This window comes from Falco punctatus (genome assembly GCF_963210335.1).
Source record: "Falco punctatus genome assembly, chromosome: 4".
Classification (NCBI taxonomy): Eukaryota; Metazoa; Chordata; class Aves; order Falconiformes; family Falconidae; genus Falco; species Falco punctatus.
In genome coordinates this window covers 81,534,677-81,552,595 of record NC_137583.1, presented here as the reverse complement: position 1 = coordinate 81,552,595, position 17,919 = coordinate 81,534,677, and the positions used below count along the sequence as shown (strand labels likewise).

The 17,919-nt window shown below is 38.3% G+C and overlaps 1 protein-coding gene across 2 annotated transcripts in view; it reads left to right on the top strand.

Moving 5' to 3' along the window:
• The first annotated feature begins 4,582 nt into the window (after positions 1 to 4,582).
• Positions 4,583 to 17,919, top strand: part of ETV1 (ETS variant transcription factor 1) — an 80,195-nt gene continuing 66,858 nt past the window's right edge. The window contains exon 1 of one of the 2 annotated variants that reach the window (XM_080383937.1): positions 4,583 to 17,890. The gene's annotated coding sequence lies outside the window, so the exon portion shown is untranslated. The remainder of the gene's footprint in view (positions 17,891 to 17,919) is intronic. The other variant, XM_080383935.1, reaches the window with a different exon arrangement.

The window sequence follows — 17,919 nt, the reverse complement described above, 5'->3', positions numbered from 1 at the left end:
AAATCTGCTACTTCTGTTAGAATATTTTAAAAGTCACAATTGTCAGTTTTCATTAATGAATTATTCTAATATTTTTATAAATATTTTCATATATTATTGGTTTTGCATTGCTTTTTTGGCAGAGTATGGTGTACTGATTTTGGCTGGGACAGGGTTAATTTTCTTCATAGTAGCTAGTATGGGGCTATGTTTTGAATTTGTGCTGGAAAGAGTGTTGATAATACAGTGATCTTTGTAGTTATTGCTGAGCAGTCCTTACACAGAGTCAAGGCCTCTTCTTCTCCTCACCCCACCAGTGAGTAGGCTGGGAGAGAATACGGCTGGGACAGTTGATCACAGCTGACCAAAGGGATATTCCATACATGATGTCATGCTCAGCTTGTAAAGGTGGGGGAAGAATGAGGAAGGGGAGGACATTCAGAGTTATGCCGTTTGTCAAGTAAACATTATGCTTGATGGAGCCCTGCTTTCTGGAGATGGTTGAACACTTGCCCGTAGGAAGTGGTGAATGGATTCCTTGGTTTGCTTTGCTTGTGTGTGTGTGGCTTTTGCTTTACCTGTTAAACTGCCTTTACCTCAACCCACAAATTTTCTCGCTTTTACCCTTTCAGTTCTCTCCTCCATCTCACCAGGTGGGGTGGGGGGTAGCAAGTGAGTGGCTGCATGGTGTTTAGTTGCCAGCTGGGGTTAAACCATGACAGATGGGTTGCACAATATATCCAGGTGAACAAAAAGTATAGCTCAAGGGCGGATAATCTGGTTTTACGTGTCCGGACGGAACAGTCAATTTCAAGTCCATATATGTATAAAACTGAATATTTCTTCAGACATTTCAGGGGAAAAAACAGCCATATGTGTGATTTCATGGCTGAGAACTCTCCCTCACAGGCTATCTGCCTTGTTTCTTTGCAGCTTCTATGTTGCAGTCTGTTAAAAGCCATGTAGTTTGGAAAAGGGACGCTTATGTGCTTTTGGCATGGCTGCTGGATACTGGGCAGGGAAACCTTCCAGATGAAAGGGGAGATTAGACCTTTCCTAGGAGCAAGTAGTCATGCATAGTTGGCAGAACCTTCTGGGATATGGCACGGAGTAGCTGAGGTACTCGCTGTAAAGAATATTACTTATTAAAAAATAAAAATAAAAAAAAAACACTTTTAGAAATGTAAAAATCTTCATTTCCAAATAAGAAAAAAAAGTGCTTACTTCAATGAGAAGTTGCGGGAAATTCCCATTAAGATATTGGCAAACTTGGAATGTAATTGTGCAGATAAATACCAGACCATTTTATCAGATACCATTTTACAGTGGGCTGTGCTCTAAAAAATTGCTTTGCTGTTTAAGGATAGTACTTTAAACAGTAGATCTTGCTGAAACCCTTTCCCAGGTTTTCCTATTGATTTGATTCCTTAAAAATCAAAAAGTCAAACAAAAAAAAACCCAACCAGTAACAGCCCACACACACATTCAGTTGCAAACAGCACAGACTGAATGTCTGTATGATGCTACCGAGGGCTGACCTCTGTTCTTACAGATGGACATGGCTGCAGCGTTGGAGGGCAGAAGGAGGTGTGCTATGTAGTACTCTAGCTGTTGTCTTATTATGCATCAAGGAAAATGCAAAATTCTGAGTAGTGTTGTCTGGCACTGGTGACATAAAAGTAGGAAGGTAGTAAGGATGTCATCTGTCCCCCCAAAATCCCTGTCTAACCTCTGTTAGAGATCCAAGATTTAACAGTCTTGTTGAATCTCTGTGTGGTATGCTGATTTATCACCTACAGAAATGAAGTGCTGGCTCAAGTGAAGATTATAACTGAATGCAGTGGATGCTTGTTAAAATTCTCTATTCTACTCTGTTGCAGTTTCATAGCAGAGAACGGATGGATTAAAAATGTGTGCTGATTACTATACAGCTGGGACTTTTTAACAAAACGGCTGCATACTTGTGGTACACCAAAGAGCTAAGCTATGTTCTCAGAAGCACTTAAACTGTGAATCTATGAGGACTCTTACTTGTAGGGATGAGGTCTGGGCTTCAGTCCCTTGGCATGCTGGGCTGTGTTCCTTGTATGGGTGATGTTTCTGGGAAGCATAGGAAAGTTCTGTGACTCTCTTTAGTTTGATATGGTTGGGAGAAATACAATGCACTCTGCTGCTTTTTGTCTTTTTGTTTCCTTCCACACACTTGTTTTGTTCAAACACAGTAAAAGGAAAATACACCATATTGCATAAAACCCTCACAAACATTTGAATTGCGTTCTATTTTCACTTTAAGGAATTAATTTACTCCAAATGCTAGGCAAATTAGGTGAACTGGAACATGCAATTAACGTAGCTTGCTAAGCTGAACAGAGCTCAGCTCTAAATATGGTCATTGCTACCACCTCGTCTGTAGAGTGTGGTGTGTGTAAGCTGAAATCTAAAATCAAAATTTGTTTTGACTTGAAATGAGAGAATAACTTTTTCCTTAAAAAACATTTTCCTCAACATTTTTCAAAACTTTTCACTGAAATTCTAAAGTATATATGAAAGCTTAAGTAGAATTTCTGACTGTAAAAATGTCAAGTACCTGCGAGTTTGGCTATGCCCATTCTATCTGTCTGTGTAGCATTGATGTGATCGCATTATTTTTTTACTGCATGTGTTCTTTGTTTTGCCCATCTCCCTGGGGGGAAAAAAAAAGTAATTCCTGTAAATCAGACTCCTCAGTTGATATTCTACATATACCACCACCTTTCAGGAGAATTTCTTCCTCTTCCCAGTTTTGGTGGACATAAAGGCTATAGGAAATGATTTGCCTTTTATCCTTCAGTACAAAGCTGAATAATAGCATATGACAAGTACATGCTTTCCTTGTCCCATCTCAAGACCTCTAGACCCCACTAATATTAGTTACACTGGGCATTACCAAGGACAGCCCTCTAGTTGTCATACTAGACAAAAAAGTCCTGAGCTCATTCTGCATAATTGTTACCTCTACGGAAATCTTTTTCAGAACAAGAAATTTAATGAGTTAGGCTAGAAAATCAGACTAGTATCAATAATTACAATGAAAATAAAGTGTGCAGCTGATGACCTTGGAGTGAGTTGGTCAGCTCTTGCTGTTTTCCAAATCTCTTCTTTTGGATTGCTAAATGTGGCTCATTTGATACTTAACATTTTTGATAGCTCTTTCTCTTTTACTATAACAGTTACTAAACCACTGCTTAAAAAAAACCCTGCTATTAATAAACAGCATATGACACTATCATCATCAGAGTAAGTAAGCAAGCTACTTTTTTTTTTTTTTTTTTTTTTTTTACTTGTCTTTCTGGTATTTACTAATTTATCTTAACATTGATAAATAGGATGAATGTGGTTCTGTATTCATGCTGAGGTGAGTTATGTTTAGTGTTTCACTTTAAAGCTATCTGTAGTATTTTTGTAATGGTTGATTCTGGAGATGTTTGTACAGATAAGAGAGGGGTTCTGAACATGTTTCTATATACTTATGTTGCACCATAACATTCAGAACAGCAGATGATATCCATATGGAAAGCATAACAAATGTAAGAAATGCTATATTCAGGCAGAAAAAATAAATTGTGTTTAGCGGTCTTGCAAAAGCACCATTAGAGTTGGCAAGAATACTTTTCTTGTTGACAGTCTTTGCTCAGAAGCCTAAGCCTAAATGCTCATCAAGACTCAACTGCACTCTTGCCATAGATGTGTTCCCCTTGGAAAAGCTGAGGGATGTTTGTCAGACAGTACTGGCAGCACAGATTTTCTGCTATATAAAACCTAATAGAAAACTGCTACTTTTAAAATGTGCAATGTAGAGTTGCCATTCCAGCATTTTCCCAAAGCACTCCGTTCCCTACCAGCTGATGTTTTTTCATTGTTGATTTTGTTTTGGTTTTGTTAAGTAAATGCCAGAAGTATTTGGTCTGTCTTACCTCTAAGCAGGGAGGTACTTGGGCTTTCAGGAGAAAGCCCTGAATTTAAGCTCTGAGTGAGCTTGCAAAATTTTCATAGGCTGCACAACCATGTAAGCTACATTTAGCTGACTGCCTCACAGACAATAAAAGACCTATTGCTAAAAAGAGTCACAGAATAAATGAGAAATATTTAGAAGTTATAATAAATTATCTCTAATAGTCTTAATTTACTACGCTGTTGTTGTAAAGTGGCATGGAAAGACTATCTGAAGAGCCTGTGCTAGTTTATGCAGAAGCTATTTCTGTATCATCAGGTGCATTCCTCAGAATCAAAAGCCACTAGGAAGCAACCTTTAGTTGGAAAACGGTGAAATCGCATCCCTTTTCTAAAGCTGTCGAAGGAATTTTACAAACACTAGCTCAGTCTTTTGTGACCTGAGATCAAGTCCTTTCTTCAGCACTAAAGAAAACAGTGCAGTCTACACTTGCTCTCCTCTAGGAAGGAGGAAAGTTAAAACAATTACAGAAGCACTAGTTCAATCATCCTTTGTTACTGTACCATATACTGGAAATTAGGCCAGCATCTCTCTTTGTAGCCACTGGTCATTCCAGATTAAAACTATGTGAACGATTGACTTTTCTCGGGGGGGGGGGGGGGGGGGGGGGCAGTTCCAAAAATGTGAAATGTGAAATGTGAATTTGCTCCAGAACAGCTAAAATATTTTTTAAAACTCAGTCATCAAAAGTATCTATAAACTTAAAGCCTGTCATTTCAGGTAATTTCAAATATTGCTACCTACTATTTTCAAACATTTTTAAGAAGTGCCTTGTATATTTCTAAAAGAAAGCTAGAATCTTTTACTTGAAAAAACAAAAATGTTTTGATTTGTTAAGACATTGGTAGGCTTTTTTGTTTGATTTTATTTTTTTTTAATGGGAGGAAATCAGGAATACCCAACAAATTAATGATACATTTTCGTATACATGAAGCTGGACTTCAGCTGCAACAAAACCCATCTCATCAAATAAACTTGACTGACAACCACTATAGCAAAATACTTCTGATGAAACTAGAAAAAATTGATTTGGAAAGCACCAGAATGTCTGCTACATGGAGTATCTAATCTACCACCTTTAAAAGTGGAGTTGAAGCTCAATCATCCATCCAACGTCTACATTGGTTTACTTGCCAAATATGCAACAGCACACAGGAAATGTACAATTTTGTGAGGGATGATTTAAAAACAACAGCAAATATATCTCCTTAATGGCTTGGTGGAAAGGTTTTAAAGTCATGATGGTAACTATGAGAATTTCACAGATGAATTACTATTACAGAAGAGAAATGATCATATTTAGAGCCCATGGACTGAGTAGCTTTAATGCCCTCCAGTTCTCCACAGTATACAATATACAGTGAAACCCAGAATGAATTGAACTAATAAAGAAACAGAGTAAAGAAGTAATAGAACAAGTGATACATATGAGCCAAGGTCTCAAATGTATTTTAAGTTCATGCTGAGGAGCTGCCCAAGACCCAACAGATAAGGCAATTTAGCATTAGAGATGCCAAACGGTCCTGGTTAAACTGTTAAAGCAAATGAGACACATTTCATAATGTTTAGCATCATATTTAGATGATCTATCCAATTTTTTTCAGTAACTGATAACATTCAGGGCATAGTAAATGGTCTGCAGCCAATTTACAACGGCTTCTAACAGGTTCTGATCATGGACGTGTCCACAGTAAGACACAAAGCACTCCCCTTCTGTGCTCTATTTTACAGAAGCAAAAGGGTAGAAGTAAGGAGAACAGATCTGGAAAAACTAGCCAGCATCATGAAAATAAAGCTTGTGGAACTCTGCAACATTAATCAACAAAATATCTGTAAATATCTGCGAAGTTCTCTAATTTCTGTGAACTTCCAAATGCTTTTCTTATATGAGAAGCAAGAAAATAAAAGGCAGCCATATTGATTTCTCCAGTTGCCTTTTTTTTTTTTTTTTCCATATTTTTATTTCCTCTGGGTGAGGAAATAACACTGTATGTGCATAACCCTAATAAAGGAACAGTGGAAGGAGAATGTCTTGGCAAACCTGTAAGTCTTTGGCTTCTCTGTGCTGGTACAAGGACAGGTGGAGGAAGGGGAGTTTTTCTATTTTTAAATTCAGGGTGATCTCCTAGGATCCTTATACAGCCCTTTTAAGTAATAATTTTATTCATAAATGCCTTTTTTTAAAATTCAATTTTAGTTCTCTGATTTCTTTGGAGAAGCAAAGTTTCAGTTAAATCTTCAAGCCAAGTCAGAAATCACTGTTCAGAAAGCAAATCTAGGCAAAGGTCCCTACAAAAGAGACTACATGCATAGAAAGATTACTCCTATAGACCAACAGAATCTCTCGTGATCCTCTTTAGACTGTGAGAGGAAATGTGTTTTTAATCAACTAGTGCAAAGGGGTTTAAGTATAGATAAATCTTTCTATATTCATGTCAGTGAAAATGAGCACAAATACATGGAGGTCCCAAGTGCCTAGGAGATACCAAGTAGTTGAACAGAAAACATTTGATTTGTGTGTATGTAACAAGTTTGTGTAGTGGAAGTTTCTTTAAATAGTACACTAAGCTGGTGCTTAGTAAGCAATATCTGGCTTAAGAATAACTACTATTTGGATGATGAAGGCGTTTTTGACTTACTGAAATGCAGGCTTTTAGCAGAGAGTAGATTCATCTTGCTTTTGATCAAGGTAAGAGAAGATGCTTTGATCAGAGTAAATAAGTGATAAATATGAAATTTCATTGACCTCATGAATCATGATGACTGTTATTAACATTTTGCTACAGGTTTGTAGCATTGTGAGGGGGCGGGGAAAGGAGAAAAAGGTCCTTCTAATTATGTTTTTTATAAGCAGAACTTAGTTGAAAAGTCAGTTTTACAGAATCTAAGAAAAGAAATAAATCTCATGGTATGTATTGTAAGGTTGCTGACTGATACCTTTGAGAGAACAAAGTGGTTTTAAGTCTGAAATGATAGGATCTATGGAAGATGTTTTCTTGAGCCTAATAAACAGATTGGAGTTTCTCAATTTTTATTTTTTTTTTTATTATTATTTTCAACGGTACGTTTGAAATAGAAATGTTCTTAAATAGTTTGCTAGTTTTGAACATCCAGAATTCCCAAATATTTGCTTTCCTGTTTTTTAAGGTTAATCTTATTTTCTCTCTTTTACTCTATAGAGATATATAGAGCACAAATCAGGAAATCTTAATTGTAGATAGTTTTATACTAGCTCTTTATGGGAAACTTTCAGATCCATCTAATAATAAAAAGGTGTTAATACATTCCTGTATGAATAAATGTGGAAATATGTTAAATAAGGAGAGGGGGGAATTTTTCCCTGCTTTTGTAACAAACATTTATCTAACATAGGTTGTCTTTTAAGAGGTGACACCTATTTTAGAGAAGTAATTTCTGATTTTGTTTTCTTAAATTTTTTAAGCTCTCAGCTTCAAGGTTAAATTTACTCTCTTTCTGCTTTTGCTGGTCTGGATTCAACATTCAACTCTGGATATGGATATGTGCTTTATGGACATCCATATTTTTACTGTATGATTCAGCCAAAATACTTAGATATTTTGTTATTTTACCATTCTAATTTGTTGATGGCTTTCTTAACTAATTTGACTTTATGTATTACCTGTGGCATCCTTGTTCTCAGTAGTTGAGCTGAATTGCATTATGCATGACTAACAATTTCCTCATTGCTTAGGTTTTTGATCATTGTCCAAGAATGTCTGAACAAACTGACCAGTATCTGTCAGGTACACCATCTTTACTATCCTAAGGATAGGATTGGGAATGGAATATTTAGGTTTTCAATAATTTTAGGTGTGTCTGTGTGTAAGTGATTCTTTGTCTATGTTACTGCTCCTTTGTGTCTGTCATCCAAGAAACTTGTACCAAAGATGGCATCTTTATGATGATGACATGAACCTCCCTGGGAGGCAAAAATAACTTTCATCCTGTATCTTTTAGTTTTTGAAATTAATATTCTGACACCCTGTGAAGAGAACTTGACAGTGAAGAATAGCATCTAGGCTAGAGAATGAAACAACAAAATCATTGTACCGACTTAGAAGACCGATAGTCCTCCTTGGAAGGTTTTTCTTTGACTGGTAGTTCACTGCTAGCCCTCCAACACTTTGTACATGTTTTTTGCCAGGAACTACATTTACAAAATGTAATTTAGTAATCACAGTTGATAAAACCACGTTAACAGAAAGTGCCATAATTCAGGTATGTTTTCCTTTGTATCTTCCCTGTGGAAAAAAAAAATTAAAAATCACAATGACTCAAGGGGCTGTGCTTAGTAAATTTGAGCTTTCTTTTGTAAGATGTGAATAAAAGCCAGCTTCGTTTCTTAGGCCATCATCAAAAGCATAGCGATGATAATAGAAAAAGTCAACAGAGTTTCTAATGGTAACACTCTGAATAAAGTACCAGATTTCAGAGATTGTAACCTTAGATATAAGAAGTCTTATATTTTTATGGTTTTCCTGAGGCAAGTCTACAAGCTGAGGACTTTTATGCTGTTCTGAGCTTCTGTTCTTATTTGTGCTGGATCCTAACTGAACAAGATTTTTTATTATTTTTTTTTATAAATATAGCCTGGCCCTGCTCACAATGGGATTCCAACATTTCCTGTTAGAATGTGATTTACCAGGAATTTAATTAATCTCCAGTTCAAACTGTACTGCAGGCCTCTAAAATTAAAAAGAAAAATAAACATAGCAATTAACATTGAAAGAGAGCTAAACTTAGCACTTGAAACTAAAATTACAATAAATAAAAATGAACCTAAACCAAAATTGAAAAAATGAATGCCAGTGAAGCCTATTGTGTTCAAAAGCCAAACACAATTGCTGTATTTTAAATCTAGAGTTAAGAAATAAAATTATCATTATATGAATGGTATAATGTAATTAAATAATCTGAGTCCTTATCACATATACACTGTACCTTTTATATTGCCGTTTCTCTTAGAGATGTTTATTTCTTCTCCTTCCCTCTTTCTCAACCAAGATGTGATTTCAAACCACAAGCAAATAAATGTCAAATCCTTCTGCCTCTGTTCTGCCATTCCATTTCTGAAAATCTGCCAAAGTGAAAATTTTCATTCAGACTGACTGGCATTTGCTGAAATGATTTTTTTTTTTAATTATTATTTTATTTTAACACTCTTTTTTTCAAAGGTAGTTGAAACTGTGCAACCCTTGCTGTGTCTATGCATGATGCTTTACAAGCAGCTGCTTCTGCAGATTTTTTTCACAATAGTACATTTTTTCCTGCAGATGCTCTGAAATCCTTTCACAAAAAACTTCAGTTGTAAGTCTTGGTCTGTGTTGTTTCCAAACTTATATGTAGAGCAGGTACCACCCAATTTAACACCATGCCAACCTAAGAAATACAGACACCAAATGAAAAGCTACAGTAAGGAGTAAATAAGACGAGTGGAAAATTTGTTAAAATTCTAGCTGTTTACTTATTGAGGCAGTAGAGAGTTCTCAGAATATGTACTATTTTAGTTATAGAACCATTTTTTTTTAAAATATACAATAATGGAAAGTCACTGGTGAATTCTTCTATGTTTGTGCAGACCTGAAAAGCCTAAAACTGTGGATCCATAGCAAGATATTTCAGGGAGCAAAGATGTTCCTTTTCTGGGCAGCTTCCTTTAAGCTGCACTCCTGTCATCTTCTTACTTCCCTATGGTGAACCTGTAGCTGCAGCAGCAGCAGCAGCAGCAGCAGATAGAGCTAGGCCATATTTGGCCTTTGTCGTATGTAACGGGGCTTCAATTCCACCTCCTGCTTTCAGTTCCTTGTTTGTTTGTTTGTTTATTTGAATGCAGGAGATATTTTAAAATATAATTTATTCTTCAAACCAGACAAAAAAAATCTTTATGACAAAATAAAATCCAATATGAACCAGTAACTTAATGCCTTATTAAAACATGATACTTTAAAAAATGAAATTCCTAACATTCAAAGATTGCATGTTCTTCCCTTCTCCCCTCTTCTTCAAATACTGAAAATAATGAATTGCAAAGTTGCGAATGATGGTAACCTTGTGCACTCTATGTGGAAGAAGCCTCTAAAATCAGAGCTGAGTTTGGTGACCCAATATAGCTAGGTCAGAGAAGCAATGAAGTCCTTGAATATGACTGAAATCCTCCCAGCATGCAACATTTGTCCCTCTTCTTGATCCTTGATATACTTGCAAGTGCCTAATTTTCTTATTTCTAAAAACAGGGGTAATTATGCTTTCCTACCTCGCTAACAGATTTTGGGAGGTGCAAATGTAAGTTTTTAAGCACATTAAATTCACTGAATGAAAAGATCACTTCCTGCTTCTAAATGTTCTGTGCCTGTTATGTTTTCTATGGGTTCAAATGTTATTGTGTTGGTATATCCTCTGTGACATTTATTATTTCTGTGAAGACTTGCACAATTCGTTTAGGAGGACTCTGGCTCGTAGTTCCTGTACATCCTATTTCATCTGTACATATAATCATAGGCTCCATTTTTAAGTGATTTCTCCCAACCTTGAATTTTTTCTTACCACATGGATAAAATAATTATTTAGTCCTCCATCTGAACCTTGCTAATATTAGCTTTTCCCAGTCACTGCCTACCTGAAATTTTCTTATCTCTGAACTTCACTTTCTGTTTTGGTGGCACCTCTACCTACTACGGTAGTGCTGCCAAGGAGTAGTTCCTTCCCTGTATTGCCATCCTCTCCCTGGTCTCCATGCTTTTCTCAACCATCTTTCACAGCAGCACCCTGCTTTTGACTCTTTGCAATGTAGTTCAACCTGACTGTGATATTGTCTGCTCTAGGTAGCTGCCCAATAGCTGTAATAGCCAAACAAGAAATAATAAAAGCCTGTAGTGACCCGCATCTGCTGCTTATTTTCTGCATTATACCGGAAAAGTTCCCATGGAAATTGCAGGAACCTCATGAGTTGTGTTCTTTCAAACACTGCCTTAAAACCTCTGATTTAAAATGCCTCTGTCTGACACATAGAAGCCATACCTACCTACTGCCTATTTCATTGCTTCTGCCTCTCAAGGATACCAGGTTGGGGCTGGAGGGAGGACACATTTTCATTGCTGTTTAATGAAGGAACACCTATGCTCTCTAGGGCAGAGACCAGCATCTTTACTCGGCACCATCACAGGCACAATACAGCCCCACTGTAAGGCTGTCATTCTCAGCAAGCAAAAATTACAAAACCTACTAAATATGGCAAACGTGAGAACATAACGTATATGATCTGATTATCCCGACAGAAGTTAACATAGTCCTTTTCTCCTATATTAGCTACTCTGTAACAAATACATGCTCCCTACTGCCAATAAACACAAAAAATTAATTCCTCACCTGAACACAAAGGGCAAAACATCTCTCTTACCCCGTCGTTGGCAAAGTAGCTTCCTAATTAACTGGAGATTGGGGCAGGGTTTGTCTCTGAAACAGCATTTGCAACAAGTATGCTCTTCAACTAACGTCATGGTTTACTTAGGTCTTCATTGTTTCTGCTATTCAGTCAACTCTTTACTATTTTAAAAAGAATTAAGAAACACAACTCGCTGCCTCTTAATTTTTTCTTTCTTTAAGTAATCTATACCTGCTTTTTGGTGTCTTGCTATTTTAAGTGCATGGAGCTGAGCTTAAGATTTTGTCCTCTTTCTTTGACTCTAGTATTGTTTCTCTTGGAATACTCAGACGCTATATTCAGATATCTGGGTTTAAGGATGGTATGCATGTGAAAAAGGATGGTTAGGTCTGAATGGTTATAGGTGTTTATGGTTTCACATGTGTATATGTAGCTCCAGAAGGGAAGACTAGTATATAAAGAGGAGAGCATAACAGGTGGTTAACATTAATAATACAGGTATGCTAATGCCAATTTGATGTAGTATCAATATAGCCATTGTCTGCTAATAGTAATAGTTTTGATAGTTGCTGTAACAGCCAAAATACATAAATGAACATTTGTAAAGAGAAGAAGTATTTTGTACTAGCCCAGTTGATGCAGCTACTGAAGAACAGAAGATAAACTTAAGGCCCTTCTTTGGGTTCAAAAGCTTGTTTGTTTTTTTTGTCATTATAGCCACCCATTTAATAAACAGCATTGCTTTTTCCTCCAGACTTGTTGCTGCTATGTTAATATCTGTGCTCAAGCTCTGAGCATGTCCAGTAGTGATCTTGAGTGAGAGTCTGTAATTCTGAAAGGGCACTTTGTATCATTTTTGTGCCTTCTGGATTTCAGGCTACTAGAAGGGCTTAAATTATGAACAAAGCCACTTAACGTGCAGTGAACAACTTCTAAACGACAGATTTTCCAGCAAACTTAGTAAACACAAACTTTAAGCATTTCTCTTCCTTTTCCTTCTTTCATGTTTGTCTTAGACTTTAACTGCATCAGGAGATTTGAGGGTTTGTACAACCCTTATGAAATATGGCGGGGCAGAAATCTCCCATAAAATATGTGAAGGATTCTGAAGTGTTTGCATGATTTTCTCTTGGTATTCATAAGGGAGGACATGCAAATTACAGCCATCTGTGTGATTAGGGGTTGTGCAGAAATTCTTTGACTGGCCTGATATCCAAATGACTTCTAGGCTTCTTCATTATCACTTAATCATGGCTGGCCATTTCATGAGTGTAATTGTAAGGACAGCAAGCTGGGAACCTCACTGACCCTGCAAGAACCTATTACAATTCACGTTCCCATGTTTTTACTTGGTTTGCTCTTCCAGTGGCCCATATATTGCTATATTAGGTCCCGGGCTAGTATTTTTTTTATCTGATTTTGATTTGTTCAGTTAGTCAGGAAATGAACATTGTTGACACAAGGCAGTGATGGTTTATATGAGTCAATCAAACTCATTTAACTTGTTCTCTGGTAGTCTGTGGTAGAGGACTGCTTACCGCTTTGCCTGTGATGGTATGTGGAGCTGGGTGTTCTTTCCTGAGCATCAGTTCACAGGTCTAGATGACAGTCCTCTTTTGTAGCAACTGTTATTGAAGTTATTACCTATGTGTAGCATGAATTTGGCCCTTCACTGATTCAGAAGGATATAGATTAGGACATTCCAAGGAGCTATGTGCAGTCAGGATCTCCACAATGGACTTTCTATTATTTTCAACAGTACTTCTCAAGTGAAGAAACTGTTGTCTCACTTTATAGGCACAAACCCCCCAATGAGATGACAGGGGTTGCTAGTGCAGGGATTACCTAGAAGACTATTAGCAGAACCTGAACAATACTGAGATTACTTTGCTGCAACAAATGGGCCAGTTCCCAGGCCTTCTCATTTCTAAAGCTTTTCTAGTCAACCCTAAGTTTGAAGTCTTAGTTACACTGAAGGCTGAAAATACTGTTAAACTAAATTTATTTCTCACCTTTCTGCAATAAAAGATTTGTTTGGGCTTTTACCTTCTTGCACTGTTTGTGAAATATCTTAATTTTAGTTTTCCTGGCTAGAATAATTTTCTAGTACGTAAATGTTTACTGAAAATTGCCTTGCATTGCATTATCAGGTAAATGGGCATGTAAATGGAGTTACTTATGGAGGCCTCTAGGTTTGTGCAATGGTAGTTCTGAATTATAATGATGTATGCAATGTGTTAAAAACAGCTAAACTGGGATTACTTCTTTGTTTTCCTTCCTCTTTCTTTGAAGATACTTGTTTGCATGTACTTTTAATTCCACATCTGATAGTTTAGCATATGAATATAATCATCATGTGTTTTCTTCCTACTGGTACTTTCCTTTTCCTAGTTTAAGATTCAGTCCTGGATGCTGCTTTTCAATCAAAGGCTTTACAAAAAGCCATGCTGCTGGGCAAGTATCTGCCCTATTCCTTTCTCTGTTTTTTTTGTTTTTTTTTTTTTTTTTTCTGTTTAATTTTGCCATTATATACTACTTTGTTGTATGTCAGTAGCGTCATGATAAAATAAGCACTGTTAACCTGCTGTAAGAGTCAGCATCAGAAGGTTAAAATGTGGTCAAGGGTTAATTTACCAGACAGAAATCTCATTAGATTTTCATGGTTTTGCTGTACTCAGTCCCATAGTTAGTTGTTATTTTATTGAGTCTGCTATAGATTATGTTTTAAAAGTTGCTGCTAAACTGTTGTTTAGATTGATGGCATCCCTTTTATTGTATATCAGACCCATAAGTACTTCACATTTACTGGGAAAATGCCTGGATGGAGTGGTTAGGTTAAACAATTTCAGAAAAACAAGTACGATTTTTTTAATTTATTGATATTTTGGAATTTACTTGTGTAGTATATTTAAATGGTGACTATCCTTTTTCTGAAGGATTTTCGTTAGCGTAAGCATATCTTATGAAGGTGTCCCAAAAGGTTTATTTTTCAGCATAAAGCATTTTTAGTGTGATTCTTTGCATTGTTATAAAGTCAGTTCATATTTTTTATTATTGAATTTAGATTTTATAATATTGGATTATGATGGATTCTTTCTTCATTTGAAAATATGGTTAAATTCTTCTCACATTTTCCAGAAGAGACTGGTGTTTATCAAATATTCTCTTTGCTCTATCTGTCTGGATTTACTTCTATTTTTTATGTTACGGCAATAATTTGTAGCTCCATAGTGTGCCAAATCAAGCAAGAAATATATATTTCATTGTCGTCTTTCATATTAGTGTGTGAAGTATATATTGAAATTATGAAATGGAAATAATATATAATTTTCAATATATAGTGAAGCTTCACAGTGTAATTGAACATGTCTGTTTCTAAAAGAAAACAAGTATCTTGCTTCTAAAGCAGTACCATTAGAAAAGCTGGATTTTTAAAACAATTTTTTCTAGTAATTTTTTTTTTTAGATTTTTTTTAGCATATATTTTTAGAATATTTTCAATTTGGTAGAAACTGTTCAGTCTTTTAAGCTAAAAAATAAAGTGATTTTGAGATTACTTTTTGTTTTCTAAAAGGCTTATTTTTTTAAAAAAAGGTATTTAAGAGTACTATTTTCTGAAAATAGTAGTTAAAACATAAAAACTTTATTACAAAAAACCCCCAACAAAACAAAGTTGCAAGAGTTTTGGACAAACATGCAAAATTACAAAATAATTACGGTGGCCACACCAATTTACAAGTAGATGGGTGTGATCTGTGACAGTAAAATACTGCATTTCTGGACACAGATACTGGAGTGCATTGCCAGTAGGTATGTCAGTTGGTTGTGGGGTGCTTTGGTTTTTTGTTTGTTTGTTTGTTTTGTTCCCTGTAAGCATCTACTACTTAATAGTTAATGAAATTTCCCTGAGTAGCACTCAGCACAGTGGATGAACAGACATGAGGATAAAGAGGTCTTCAAAATAGCTTTACTCTTCCTTTCCTCCCCAGCATGTCTGAAAGGGCCAGCTAGGTGGAGGAGGGAAGGAAGAGGCATTTGGTGTGAGGAGTAACAGCAAGCGATACAGCATGCCTCCTGTCAGGACACCTTTAATGCATGGCTTCTCTTGGAGTTCCAGCCCAGCCGGGAGTGCAAAGAGCTCAGCTGCTGCAGTGCTGACCTCCTCCGGCCCTGTAATCTAGGGTGCCAAGCCTGTGGCCGTCTGTGCGTGCTGGAAGGTGCCCCTGCTACCATGCCAGTAGCCTCCGAGGTGCAGGCTATGGTGTAGGGAAGCACAAGATGGGATCCAGTGGTGCGCATTTCACAGGTGGTACATAATACCTGATGGGTCTGAGGTCCCTTGGAAACTTCAGTTGAGGGTGGTTTAATTAGCTTGTCTGGCTGACACACCTACAATTTTTAGTGCCCTGTTTAAAGATAAGACAATCCATCACTGATTTTGGTTTAGAAAAATACACGGTAAAAGCCCAGTGCTTTGGGAGTTGGTTGATGGTTGGCTCAGACACCCCCTCTGCAGGGTGGGGTGGACAATTAGAGATGATAGCTTCATCAGCCCTCCTGGTCCAGGGGTTAAAGTGGCCACATTGCTCCCCAGGGATAGGATAGATTCATAGCCACAGCCTTCCTACAAGCGCAGCAGCTACTCTAGTCTGGCTATGAGTATAAATAAAAAAATGATGGTCTCATTACCCAGGTAATTTCATTTATACCTGGAGCATTTGGTAGAGTTTTATTCCCCTGTAATATCACAAAAGTGGCTTACAGGAGCAGCAACTCCAAGACTTGGCCAAGAACACAATAAAATGATTATAGGTTTATACAACATTTAGAATGTCATTACTTTCATGTAATTCCAGGTGTGCTTCTGCAGAAACAGAAGCAGCAAGAAAACAGAAAACATACTGCTGGTGGTGGATGCTTGTGCTGAACAAGGCAGTTATGGGAAGGACAGAAGCTGTGGGAATGTGGTGCTTTGCTCTTCCTTGGCTGGACAGGACAAGTGGCAAGTGAGTACGAATAGTGAGATCAGAAGCGGGGGGGAATCACATCAGAAAGTAATATGCTCCAGAATAGACCGCAGTGAAAAAATTGCAATTTTCAGAACAGAGTAGTACAGAAGATTTAACCTGAATATTGTTAATATCACTGCAGGCTATTTATGCAAAAGCAAGTTTCTTTAGTTGCCTTTACACCCTCAGCTATAAAACAAGCCCTCAGAGAAGGGGCTGAGGGCAAAGCTGGACTCGCTAGCTTGGGGCTCTGCCTGTTAATTGCAGGACTACATCATAGCATAAAGATCTGAAACTTCATGGCTCGCAGCAAGCTAGCATCGTGAATACCTAAATATACCACCTGATTCCTGTGATACCTGGAATTCAGTGCTCAAAGAGAGGACAAATATAGCTGTTATGAAGCCACACAATCTGCTTTGGTGCATTTCGGTAGTTCAGAGAGGGAAGAATTTTTGGACACAGCCCTCCAACAGCCACTCTGTACAGAGAAAAGAAAGCTCACTTTCTTTGAGAAGTCCTCAGAAATCCTGAGATTGATAGGTCCTGGCACCACTGCAGCAAGAAAAACAACAAAACAACAAACCAAAACCAACAAAAACCCAACACCCTAGATCCGGTGCCTGGATGCTGCCAAATTCTGTCCACAAAACCTAGAAATTATGTCATCCTAGTAGAAATAACAATTGCTTTCTATGATTCAGCTAAGAAAAAAAAAAAAAAAACAACAAACCAACAAAAAACACACAAAAGAAAACAACAACAACAACAAAATCCAACCCCAAACAGACAAACGGAAGAAACCAGCCCCAAACCCCCAGAGCTCCGGGATGCCACCAGCTCCTGACCGGGCAGCGCCAAGCGGCCGCCGCCGCGCTCCCCTCTCCCGGGCCGGGCTCCCGCGGCGCTGTGCGGGGCCGGCTCCGCCGCCGGAACGGGCGCGGGGGTGGGGTTTTCTGTTGTTGTTGTTGGGGTGGTTGGGTGGTTTTTTTGTTGTTTATTGTTTTTTTTTTCTTTTCGGAGTCAGGGAGGCTAAACTTTTTTTTATTATTATTTTTTGAAACCAGTTCTGTGCGGGGAGGGGGTCGCCGTGCCAGCCGGGGGGCGCAGGGAACCCGGTGTGCCTGCGGCAGGATGCCGGGATGCGCGTGGCGGCACCGAGTCGCGATTTCCCCCCGCCCCCGGCGGGGGAGCCCAGGGGAGGCCGGGGGCTCGCCCCCCGCGTTGGCGGCGAGGCCGGGCGGGGGGCGGCGGGGCCGGGGCCGGGGCCGGGGCGGGCGGGCGCGCGGCGATCCGGCGATCCGGCGGGGGGCGCGGGGAGCCAATGGGCGACGGGGATCCGCCGGCGCGGCTCGGGGGCCCCTGGAGGAGGAGGAGAGGAAAAACCACGGGATTGAGCTCTGTCAGTGGCGCTCGCCGCTTCCAAGGGGGAAGTGCTGGGGAATAATTAATGTTTTTATTAAATTTGGAGGGAATTTTTTGCAGCCGATCGCCGCGCGTGGCCTTCAGGTGGGTCTTCCCCGCAACTTTGTCCGCCG